At 56.4% G+C, this 12,802-nt stretch overlaps 1 protein-coding gene across 2 annotated transcripts in view; it reads left to right on the top strand.

Moving 5' to 3' along the window:
- Positions 1-7,784: 7,784 nt before the first annotated feature.
- CALCOCO1 (calcium binding and coiled-coil domain 1) overlaps positions 7,785-12,802 on the top strand; it is a 30,901-nt gene continuing 25,883 nt past the window's right edge. The window contains exon 1 of one of the 2 annotated variants that reach the window (XM_043532850.1): positions 7,785-8,000. The gene's annotated coding sequence lies outside the window, so the exon portion shown is untranslated. The remainder of the gene's footprint in view (positions 8,001-12,802) is intronic. The other variant, XM_043532853.1, reaches the window with a different exon arrangement.

The raw sequence follows: 12,802 nt of genomic DNA, 5'->3' as shown, positions 1-12,802 counted from the left end.
ACCCCACTCTGGGGGGGCTCCCCCTGCCGTAAACCCCCAGGCACCTGTCTTTGTCTCATGCTGGCCTAGCTCAGCCTGTCGACAAAGCCTCATTGAATCAGATTCTCTCGACTCGGCCAACCCTTGTTCCCCTCCCTACCGCTTCCCTCTCCGCTGAGGGAGCCGCCCTTTGCCCAGCCAAAGGCCAGTGAACCAGCCCCCCTTGCGGAGCCCCACACCATCCAGAAGGGGGCGATGTCCCAGGCTCCCAGGTCAGTAGGAGCTCAGCGCATCCCCAGCCTGGGTATTGTGCAATGACACTCCCCCAGAGCAGCAAGGATCTGTCCCAAATAAAGTCTCTTTGAAGTCCCGTTTCCCTGACTGGGAACAAGGAGTTGAGCAGACACCAAGAAAACCAGGCAGCTGGACGGCTTGTCTGTGGCCGATCTCATGGTTTAGCGGCTGCTGCTGGCAGCCCCTCCCTTGCTGGCTCCGGTTGGACTGTCCTGACCTCCCTGGGGAGGCTCGACCCCCAGATCCGAGCTGCTGATGTCAAATTCTTCAGCCGCCGGCCCCTTCCCATGATGGATGCAAGAGGTCTCTGGAGCCCGGCTTGGCACGGATTTAGCACCCACCGAGACCTTGAAATGACAGTGCCCACCTGAGGGGCGAGGTAATAACACCGCTTAGGCCTCATAGAGCACTTTGTACCCAGAGATCCCAGGTCGGGAGCATGGTCCCCATTTTGCCGCTGAGGCCCAGCGAGAAATAACTCGCACAAAGTCACCCAGGAGAGCGAGCCGGGGATAGAACCCAGCTTTCCCAGCTCCCAGTCCTGGGCAGCGCGCTACCCACTAGGCCGCGCCGGCTTTCGTAACCTGCAGCAACCTGGGGGACCGACAGCCTCAGCAGACCAGATATTCCCAGGTCCCTGTGGGTTTGGGCTGGATTCGTATGGTCTTTGCTGTTTATTAGGGGTATTTCAGGAGTACCAGGACACCGCGGGCAGGATCGGGGCCGCGATGCACTGTCTCCGCAAGCTAAAGCTGTCAAGGAACCCTTGTGTCAGAAGATGTGAGGATTCAGGGGGTACTAATCGGGCCCTGAGTGGAAGTCTTAGTGAAGACAGCAATGGCTGCAAGGGCCATGGGCACCAATGCCTTGCGTGCCCTCCACAGCTGGCAGGAGGGGACAGCCCTGCCCCTGCCCATGGGATTCCTGCTCAGGGGCTATGCTGGTGTCGCAGTGTGGCCTTGCAGGTAAGGTGCTGGGCTGGTACTCAGGATTGCTGGTTTGCCTTCCTGGCTTTGACTTTGGGCAAGTTTGTTCCCTTTGTTCAGGCTGTGAGCTTTGTGTGTCTGGGCAGGCCCTGTCCTGGCATGTAAGGATCTTGGCTGGGGCCTCCAAGTGCAACCGTCCGATGCCTTTAAAAAGAACAACCCTCCTGGCATCTTCGCCCCCCCTGGTAGCCCAGGGACATGGCTGGCGCGGCAGTCGGATCCCCACAACACCTGCCCGTCCCACAGGTCCTGGCTCCTTCCCCTTCTCCCATCCAGATCTATGCAAGGAAGGAGCATATGCCAGGGTGAGGTGTGGGGGCTGTGCATTGAGCTGGTGGGGGAGGTGACCCTGCATTGAGTTGGGGGGGGATTGCACCGAGTGGGGGGGGGACGGACTGTGCATTGAGCTGGGGGGAGGTGACCCTGCATTGAGTTGGGGGGGATTGCATGGGGGGGGCTGTGCATTGAGCTGGGGCGGAGATGACCCTGCACTGAGCTGAGGGGGTTGAACTGAGGGGGGGGGGCTGTGCAGTGGGCCGGGGGGACCACTCACTATCTGTCCAGCCCCAGACACATCTGTCCGGCTGTCTCATCCATTAAGACCAGCTCTTCCGTTCTCCCCCGCCCATCGCACTGTCCTGCTAACTGCCCCTGATGAGCTGGCCCAGCAGCGAGGCCGAGCACTGACTGGGCCGTGGCGGGCGAGACCTGGTGGCCTTGAAGAGCGCTTGCCCCCTGGGTCAGCAGAGGGCACCAGCCTCCAGCCCCTTCTGCCCAGGACTGGTTCTCTCTGCAGCCCAGCACCTTGCCAGCACTTGGATTTGGGCTGGGCTGGCTCTGTCCGGGTGCCCCCCCGCCGGCGCCAAGCTCTAATTAATTAGCGCACTCAGTCAGGCGGCGGGCAGAGTCGTTTTCCGCCGTGGGGACTTTGCAATAACGCTCCAAACCCCAGCTGCAGCAAGCAACGCACACGCTCAGCAATTATCCAGCCAGTGGCTCGCCTAATCGCTGACTGCCAGGGCAGCGCCGGGGACCCCGCCACCGTCCCCTGGCATCGCAGCGCAGGGCAGATGGCCATAAATGCGTCCCCAAGGGAGGCTGGAGTGACAATGGCGGGGGAAGCGTAGGTGAAACTCCCCCCCATTAATGCTACTTGGGCTAGGGCCCTGGCCAGTGAGCTGGCCCTATAGCTAAGCAGCCAGCATCAGTAACCAGGACGCCTGGGTTCTAGTCCCAGCTCTGCTGTGGGACCTTGGGTGAGCCCCTGCCCCTCCCTGTGACTCAGTTTCCTCTCCCACCCTTCTTTATTCAGACTGTGAGCAGTATGGGGCAGGGGCTGTGTCTGTGCAGCACCCGGCACGATGGGACCTTGATCTGGATTGGAGCCACACAGCCCTGCTGAGCTACTTCTGATCTGGGAGTGTATATCTCTGGAGCCTTTCATTCCCTGCCCCCGTGCCCCCCCCCACACACACACACACACACCTCCCGGAGAAACCGGCAAAGCTCTTGCAGGCTGCTGAGCTATGGGTATAATATGTGGGCTAGAGTGGGTGTGTACCGCTGCCCTCCGGTGGATGGAATCGGAACTATTCAGCTTGGTGACATAGACCCTATATCCCTAGCCCCAATGGGGATTCTCCACTAGCTCTTGTGGAACTTGGAGAGTGGATGTTTGGCGCCAGAGGAGATGAGTCCTCCCCCTGCTGTTTCTGTTGCCAGCTGGCCAGCCGAGACTCTACTAGGAAGACATGGGCCTGGGGGTGGGGGGAGGGGAGGGGAGGGAGGGAGCTCGTCCCAGAAGGCAGGAGAGCTCATGTGCACAGGGACAGGTTTTCTCCGGCCCTAGTGCCTGTTTGGAGCCCCGTAACTCAGGACAGAGGTGGTGCCCAGCCCACGCTGCACAGGGATGCAACCCCTGGGACACTTTGCAAGGACATCGAATTGCCGCAGCCCTGCCCGCGCCCCCTCCCTCCTCCAGCCCCTCAACTCTGCACCAGGGGCAGCATTGATTGGAAGGAGCCAGCTGGGTGCACGGGCCCCGTGCCAGGGTGATTCCACCTGCTCTGTGCCTGCCTAGGGTGTGGAGAGGATGGTGCAGGGGTCCTAGCAGTGGCTTCGTGCCTAGGGATGCAGGGGGCCTCGGCTCAGTTCATGGCTCTGGCACTGATTCCCTGCTTGTCCCTGGGCTCCCTTTCCTGAGTGATCAGCACCCGTCAGTTCCCAGTGCATACTGGGGGCAAAAGGCGCAGTGAAGGCTGGGGAGAGGCAGGAGTGCCCAGAGCAGGGATGGCAGAGAAAGCGTGTGGCAGGGAAGAGCAGCACCAGCTCTGAGCTGCAGCCCTGGCAGCAGCGCCAGGCCGGGGAGCCAGGCCCAGCTCAGCCAGATGGAGCCGGGCCTTGGAGCGAGCAGAACGTGCCACCAAATAAGGGGAAGTTGAGAGCCGTGACCCCAGCACCTGCCGTGGTCTGAGGGCCTGGCAGCTCCTGGCAGGGGCTGCGGAAGCAGCAATTCTCAGCCAATCCGAGGCCGTGGCACCGTCCCCATCTGGCAGGGCCTCGAGGCTGGGAAATAGACCCAGGCATGCTTGGCCCAGCCAAGCCGGGATGCGGAGCCGTCTGCTCGGCCCAGCTGCTGCTGGTGGACCCGGCGCCAGCACCAGCCGGGAACAGGCCAGCAAATCGCGCTGCCTAATGAAAGCCTTTGAATTTGCAGCTGCCTCCAGACAAGTGGACGTGCAGGGAATGGCAGCGCCACAGAGTCCAGGCGGGGCAGCGACTTACCGGGAGGTGGCCGGGAGGTGGCAGGACTTGTGGGGGGGGGGTGGCTGGGGTGCACAGGGACGTGGCATGGGGTCATGGGTGTCAAGCTGTCCTGCAGCGGCTCAAGAGGGCAAGTGCCAGCCTCAGGGCAGAGGGTGAGGAACCAGGGCACAAACCCCAAATTGGCTGTGAGTTTGATACTTACATTTCACCAGCCAGTTATCGAGTGTGAACTCCTGGGGCACTAGACCAGCCTTAGCCTGGAGTCACCGACAGCCCCCTTCGGTGCTTGGATCTGTCTTGCCACCCAAGTGGGCCTGTCTTTGTGATAGCTGGTCCCTTACACCAAGGATCACAGCAATATTCAGGTTATTCCCAGTCCCAAAGGACCAGTCACTTACCCCAGGTCAATTGTAACTTGGCTCTCACACCAAAGACAACGCTTGGAGTCAATCCTATCCTAAACGAGCTAAAGATTTATTACATAGGAAACGGAAACAAGCGAGTTAGTTACAGGGTTAAAGCACGTGAGCATACCCACACAAATGAGTTACAGTCTGTCGTTTCACAAGGTAATAGACGCTTCTATAACCAGCAAGCTCTACGTGTCCTGTAGGGCTAATCCAGCCCAAGCACTGGGGATCTCTTGTTTATCCCGAGCAAACCTGCCCTCGAGCGTGCAAGCAGCACAGAGCTACAGTTTCTCCTTGTTGAGGGTTTTTATTCCCTTTCCCCCTTCTCTGAGCCGCCAGTTCAGCGGATGGGAGGGATTCACTTGCCCGTCTCCGGCTCATGGGGTGGGGGGGCAGGGAGCAGTCAGCAACATCTCTTGTCCTCTGATGTTCCACAATAGATCGTCTGCTGTCGCTGGGCCTCCAGTGAGATTAGGTGAGGCGGGAGCTTGCAAGCATTCAGTGAAGTCCAACCACAAAGCACATGACACGTGATACCTATTTTAACAACCCTAACGCCCAGACTGGTTCCAGCCGGGTATTTGTCAGTACCCAAGTGAGGCCTGGGCAATGTGGCATAAGCTGGCACAACAGGGACGTGGCCAGGGCTCACGAGGAGGTGACCAGGAGGGCGGGGACTCACAAGGACATGGCTGGGGGGCAGGGGCTCATGAGGAGGTGGCCAGGGGCATGGGGCTCATGGGGATGTGGCCGGGGGCTTGTTGGGATGTGTCTGGTGGGGGAGGCTGGGGCCTCACGGGGACATGGTCAGGGAGGACTCAGGCTCATGGGGATGGGACCGGGAGGGGGGTCACAATACTGAAAAATGCAGGGAGATGGTCCCCATCTCTGTCCAAGACTAGACCCCCTCGGGGTCCTGGGGGCCGGGCAGCTGGTCGTCATCCTTACAGTGGGATGGACACGCACACAGAGCCAGGACCCAGCATGGTACCTGGGCAGCAGTGCGGTTCTGGGGGGCCTGGCCCCGTAACAGACACTGTCAGGAAGCCTGGGCCCCAGTGCAGGATGCTCTGGGTTTGCAGGGGGGAGTTGCCCTGCTGCCCCCAGAAGACGGAGGCAGAGCCCCGGGGGAAGGCAGGAGACCCCCAAACCAGCTTCATCAGGGACAGAGGGGGGCCAAGCCCTGGGGAGCAGGGGGGAAGGGATAGAGCAGGGGAGGGGTGGCAGGAGGGGCACGGGGAAGGGTGGAATAGGGGGCAGCAGAGGCAGGGTGGTCGGGGGCAGAGGGGTAAGGAGTGGTGGTGAGATGGAGCTGGGGGGGTGGGAGGCAAGGGGAGTGAACTGAGGAGGTGGGGACAGGAAGCCGCGAGACGAGTGGGGAGCACAGAGTGTTAATCCCAGCCCAGGAGCCCTGGGTCCTGCTAATGCCCAGAGCCCCCCATTGCTGCTGGGGGTTCCCCCCGCTCCTAGCCCCAGGGCTCTCTGGGGGGCCCGATGAGGCGATCCGGTGCACAGTGGCGCTCCACTGATTTTGCCATTGAGCTGTCAGCGTCCGGCCCACTCATATTTAACATATTGACCAGCGGGGCAGCGTAAAATTGAATTTGCTTCATTACTAGACAGATCCTGGCTTGTAAATTCTGGCTTTTTGTCCCCCACGCAGAGCTCTCGGGCCTGGCCAGGGGAAGGGCTTCCTGGGTGGAAGGGAAACTGAGGCACGGGCAGACGGCGATGGAGCCATAGGGCTGCTGCATAGGGATCCCAGCCCCAAACTCCCGCCCCCAGCAGCTGCTCTGAGCTCTGCCCTGTACCCACTCAGGGGGTAGGGAGTGGGTATAAGATGCCCCACCCTGTCAAGCTGGGTGAGATCAACACACACCGCCCCCATTTTGCCAATGCATCTCTGCTCCGTGCTACCACCCCCCTCCCCAGGGGAACCCCAGTCTCTGTGCCCTGCCCTGTCCTGGGGCTCCCTGCCCAGGGGGCTGGATCGCGCCAGTCCTGGGGGCACAAGGTGGATGCCTCTCCCAGTAAGAACAGGTCTGGAATTTCTTCTGCCTGGCTGGATTTGAAAAGAAATGCTGCCCCATCCCCTTCCCAAGCCCCGGGGCCACCTGCAGATAAAGGAGGCCTACGGGAAAGCAAAGACCTGCCTGGCACAGGGCCTCGCCAGGAGCTCCATGGGCCATCCATGGCAAGGCCCAGGGAAGAGAAGGAGGTGCAGCGGGAAGGGAACAGCTGGGCCCAAGGAGGCTGGCTGTGGTGGGGGTGCTGTGGAGGCTGCCCCTCTTCCATGGCTTGTTACCATGCTACAGCACCACACCCCCCTCATCTAAAGGCTGGGGGGAATCCCAATCCACCCTCAGAGCCATCCAAGGAGACATCCCTCTAACTCAGGGGAGACAGGGCTTGACACCCCACATATTTCCAAGGTAAAGCTCTATGGGGCACGGACTGCCTTTTTGGTCTGTGTCTGTACAGCGCCTAGCACCAGGGGGTCCAGGTCCATGACCGGGGCTCCTCGGCGCTACCGTAATACACCTAATAAATAACATACAGCATCTAGCACCATGGAGTCCTGCTCCATAACCAGGGTTAGTTGACACGACCATAATACACCTAATAAATAATGGACAGCGCCTAGCACCATGAGGTCCTGGTCCATGAATGGGGCTCCGAGGCACTACCGTAATACACCTAATAAATAATCATAAGGAAAGAAAGAGCAGAAAAATCAGATGTTCCCCATTCAGGTGTCCACTGAAGGGGCCAGAAATGTCTGGCTCCCTGTTCTCGTTCACCTCCAGTAGAGGGCTGCGAAGGACTGCCACCCCCAGTGCAGGGTGCCCCCCGATCGACGAGGGGGGGGCTGAGAGCAGAACGGGGCTGGCGCAGCGAGCCAGGCTGGCACACAACACAGCGAAGGTTGGCCAGAGATTGCCGATACAATAGCTCCTTCTGTTCACTTCCATGCCAGGGCCCGGCATCTGACGTGCTAATGAAAGGCAGACGAGTCGGGCTTAATTAGGTCCCTCTCACGCGGTGGTCTGTGATTTTTAGCACCCCATGGCGGATGCGGAATTGCAGCCACCACCCACCCTCCAAACTGCAGCACAAGCCACGGCGCCTGGCCTGCCAGGGGCATGGGGATTTTTATGCCGAGCTAATGATGTTCCCCTCTCCGCCCTGCTCTCACGCGACCCCCTCCAGGTTAATAAGAATCCTGCTGACGCTAGACAATGCTGGATCTTGAAAGGACGCGCGCAAGGTATTTTATATCACGATTCAAACAAGCCTCACATTGTTCTTTACTACAGAAAACCCCAGGTAGCTTTCAAGCCCATACTGTCATCACAGGATAGTTCCCTTCCCGCGTCCCCTGCAGACGCGGCTTCATTAGCGTTGGGTTCGTTCTGAGCCCTTGGCCTGCCCCGGTGGGTCTGGTTAAAACTCGGGGGCTCTGGAGGCACGAGTGGCTTTATTGCAGCCTCACTCCTCAGCAGGGTCCAAGCCTGCTGGTTTGTTTATTGGAGGGTTACTTGCAAGCTCTGACCTGCGGAGGCTGGTGAGTTGTTAAATGGGTACATGTTTTGCAGAAGGGTTTGTTATTGTAGGGCTGCTGGTGTGTTGCTGGGCTGTGCACACGGTTTGTTATTGTAGGGTTGCTGGGCTGTGCACACAGTTTGTTACTGTAGGGTTGCTGGGCTGTGCATATGGTTTGTTATTGTAGTTCCCTTCCCCCTTGTTCCTGTCCCAGCCTAGGGCAAGCCTCTGCCCTTGGTCTCTTCGGCACATCCCCGCCCCTTGAGGCCAAGCTGCAGCTGAGGACCAGTGGCCTGGCCACGGACCCTCCTCTTGTACCACTGCTCAGCAGCACCAGGCAACATCTGGACAAGATTCAAGGGCCCCCACCCCAGGCAGTCCCCTGAGCTGTGATGTGGGGAGAGCTTCAGGGGGAGTGGGGGGGGGATGGTGCATCAGGGAGCCTTCACACACACCTGTTGCCATAGCAGCAGTATGTTGCCAGCCCGGTGTTGCCCAGAGACAGGGCAGGAGGGAGGGAGGAATCAGAGCATCCTAGATCCCACCAGCCCATCTTTCAAGGGCCACATCAGGACGTCGCTGAGTGTGGAGGCCCCAGAGCCAAAGGGGAGCTGCCTCCACCCTGCGGGAGAGGCCTCTTCTCTCTGAGGTCTGTGATCCCCACGGTGGATGGACAGGGGGAGGGGCACAAGGGAACGGGCAGGTTGGGTATCCGAGGCTCCAAGCTACTGATTCAAAATCATGAAGGAGACTCATTTTCCAACATCAGCTGCTCAGCAATTGCTGCAGAAATGCCCCAAATGCAGCACAGCCACCCATGCGGCATGACCACGCTTACCTCTCCATCCATCCCCATCTGTCTGTCCATCCCCATGCACACCCATCTGTCCCCATGTACGTCTATCTATCCATCCGTCCCCATGCACATCTATCTACCTCTCCATCCATCCCCATCTGTCTGTCCATCCCCATGCACACCCATCTGTCCCCATGTACGTCTATCTATCCATCCGTCCCCATGCACATCTATCTACCTATCCATCCATCCCCATCTGTCTGTCCATCCCCATCTACCCCATGTACATCTATCTATCCATCCATCCCCATGCACACATATCCATCCATCCCCATGCACATCTATCTACCTCTCCATCCATCCACATCTGTCTGTCCATCCCCATGCAGACCCATCTGTCCCCATGTACATCTATCTATCCATCCATCCCCATGCACATCTATCTACCCATCCACCCCTATACACACCCATCTATCCATCCATCCCCATGTCTGTCCATCCCCATGCACACCCATCTACCCCCATGTACATCTATCTATCCTCATACCCACCCATCTACCTAACTATCCATCCATGCCTTCCCATACACATCTATCTATCTATCTATCTATCTATCTATCTATCTATCTATCTATCTATCCTCACGCACACCTATTTATCTATCCATTCCCATGCACACCCCTCTATCTATCTATTCCAGCCTGCTAGGTTCTTAACATTCATCTCTTCAGCCCCTGGGCCTACTGCCCCCCCACCAACTCTCCCCCCCCCGCCCCGCCTTATCCCTTTCTGCCTTTCATAGTCTCATGTGGCTCTGTCAGTCACGCTCAATGCTGGGCCAGCCCAGCAAGCCCTGCACTGGTAGCTGCTACCCCCCTCGTCTAGGCAGCAGGGAGACGAGGATGGAGACAAACGGGCTGGCAGGGCTCCCCCGCCTCCTGCCAGGATCCCTGAGACATCCCTGGCAAAGAGGGTTAATGATTGATCTGTTTGGTGCTTGTCCCAAAGCGAGGGGAGAGTGAGGCCTTTGTGGACAAGTGGGAGTTACTGCTACAGTAACCTGTAATTAACAGCCAATAGTTCATTAGCAGGAGAGATTGCAAGGGGCTCTACACCGGCGGAGTCACCAGCTACAGATCTGGCCCGTGATTTACAACCATGTGGCAGCTCTCCTAGAAGGGACTGCGAAAGGTGCTCATGGTGCCGTGAGCTAGGTAAATCTGGAGCATTTGCCTTCATTTAACCTGACCCAACCCACGTTAGGAGGGAGGTTCGGTGGAGAGCAGTGTCAGAGACAGCTGAGGGCAAGCAGGTGGCAACCAGGTTCACAAGAAGGCCGGCTCTTGAAACCTCTGAAGAATAAACTTGTGAGAGAAGAGATTTGGGATCTATTGATCTTGGGCAACACCCTTCCCTTCGCAGTGTCTCACTTCCCCCTGGCACTGATTCATCTTTGTACATTGCATTAAACCTCACAATCATTTTTATTATTGCCCTGGGCCAAGATCAGGACCCCATCATGCCAGGTGCTGCACGGACACAGAGTGAGAGATAGTCCCTGCCCTGAAGAGCTCACTCTGAATAGATCAGAAGGGGAAACTGAGGCACAGGAGGAGGGAACTGACTTGCCCAAGGACAGTAGCAGAGTCTGGAATAAACCAGGGGTCCAAAGTGGCACCCACTGGCCCTGGCTGCCTTTCATGTAACTGCAAAGTACTTACCAGTTCAGTGAAGAATCACTATCCTGAAATTTGCCTCCAGTATGTTCCTGGTTCTGAAGTGTCTTTGCCTGGGGTTTGCTTAGAGTTAAATAACACCCTTGGAGTTATTCTTGCTGCCAGATTGATGACCCACCTTGGGTTATATCTTGGTTCGGGGCCCAATCCTGCGTCCGTTGTTCGTACCATTAGCTCTGTAGGCTAGTCTAAGTTCTACACACAGTTTTTATATGGCTCTATTGGCTTGAAACTGGTTTGTTTTTTATTAATAAATCCCCAGCTCTTAAAGAGTGTTTTCTATCTCCGGATCTCAAAGCACTTTACAAAGGAGATAAGTATCATTATCCCTGTTTCATTGATGGGGAAACAGGCACAGAGATTCACTTAAGGTCAGCTAGTAAAGCGGGGAATAGAACCCAGGTCTTCTATGTATCAGTCCCCTAGTCTAGCCACTAGGCCATTCTTCCTCTGAAATCACTTAACTCACAGGGAATAATCTATAATGGCGTAAGGCACAGTTCCACAGTAAAACTGCTATGGATTGCAGCAATTCAACTACATGGAAACTCAAACCTCCCTCATCAACACAGTTAAACAGGTACCAAAATTGCAGCTAGACCTGGCCTTTGATGGGGTTAAAGGATCAGGCCCTGAGTTGTTTTTTATTTGCATGTAAAGTGCCAGGCACGTTTACAGCACTGTAGAAATAATAAATAACCGGATCCAATCAAACTAGCTTCCTCTTGGCCTGCCTTTTATTAAGAGAGGAGGAAATCCCAGCCAAGGGAGTTAAAGCAAACAGGGACTGCCTAGCCCAGCCAGATGTGTTCAGGAAGGATGCTACAAATAGCAGGCAGTCCCTGGAGGAAGGATGACAGCTCTGATTCACGGGGGGGGGGGGGGGGGGGGGGGGGGGGGGGACGATAAACCCAACATTGTGGGGATGATGCAAATGAGCTCATTTGCCAAGCAAACTAGGGAAGAGGCTTTTACAGCATCAGCAGCTCTAATGCTTTCATCATGTGTTCTGCAATGCTCCTTGTTTCTTTCCAAGCCCCAGCACCTGGAGTCAGGAGAATTCCTGAAAATCTCAGCATTTGCTTAAAAAATAAAGGCCAGTTCTAAGCCTGATGGTTGCAGAGAAAAGCTCGAAAACGTGGCATGAGGCTCAAAAGGCGAATAAAAAGAGCCCCCAATGGCTTTTTTAAAAAATCTCATGTTTTTAAAGCCAATCTCAGGACTTTTTCGAAGCCTGACTCATGGGTTTTGAACACCACTTAGGATTGGCAATGCTGCTTTTGCCCCCATTTTGGGGTCTGGATTCTGATGCCCTGACACCTGGCATATATAATAATAATAGCACTTCCCATGATGGGAGCAACATGCAGGGATTACCTAACTAATCCTCACCTGCAAGGTAGGTGGGTGAGTATCGTCGTTCCTGTTTTACAGATAGGGAAACTGAGGCACGAGAACAGGGAAGTGACTCATCCAAGTTCCCACGGTGACTCAGAAGCACACCCAGGACAGGAACTCAAGATGGGCAACATCCAAAGCTGCCACTCTTCCCTCAGGGTGACTCAAGGGCCCCTCTTACAGCCCCTCTGTCAGGAGTGACTCCCCTCAGCACCCGCCTCAAACCTGAAATGGGATCCTCTTCCGCCATTCTCACCCACCCTGCTACACTCGCCAGCCTTCAGCTCCAGCAGAATTGTGCAGACACAAAACCACATCAGCCCCCATCCTAGCTCCACCCCCTCCTCTGGATCCCCTTCATTGCAAGGTCCAGGGACCTTGTGAGCTGTTTGGGCCAGGGGAAGACATCTTTCCCGCATATCTGTAAAGCACCATCTACATGCAGGTCGGTGCCGCCAAGTGTGTTTGATCTGGTGATGCAATATGTGCTTGGTTTGTGTTAAGCTGTGCATCCAGCTTGTGTTTGGTATTGCATTGTGTAATAAGTATGGTGTTGCATTGTGTGTTTGTTTGGTGTCGTATGTTCAGTTTGGTGTTGCACTGTGTACTCCATTTGGTGTTGCATTCTGTGTTTGTTTGATGTTGTGTGCTCAGTTTGGTGCCGCATGGTGTACTTTGGTGTTGTACTGTGTGTTTGGTGTTACATTGTGTGTGCTGTTTGGCATTGCATTGTGTACGCAGTTTGGTGTTGCAATTGTGTGTTTGGTGTCGCATTGCGTGTGCTCAGTTTGTGTTGCATTGTATGCAGTCTGAAGTTGTGTGTATAGTCTGACGTTGCTGGGCTAGGTTTGCTGTTGCATCGTGTGTGCTCAGATTGTGTTGCATTGTGCACAG

Source organism: Chelonia mydas, chromosome 20 (assembly GCF_015237465.2).
Source record: "Chelonia mydas isolate rCheMyd1 chromosome 20, rCheMyd1.pri.v2, whole genome shotgun sequence".
NCBI classification, from domain to species: Eukaryota; Metazoa; Chordata; order Testudines; family Cheloniidae; genus Chelonia; species Chelonia mydas.
This window is presented reverse-complemented; position numbering and strand designations above follow the sequence as displayed.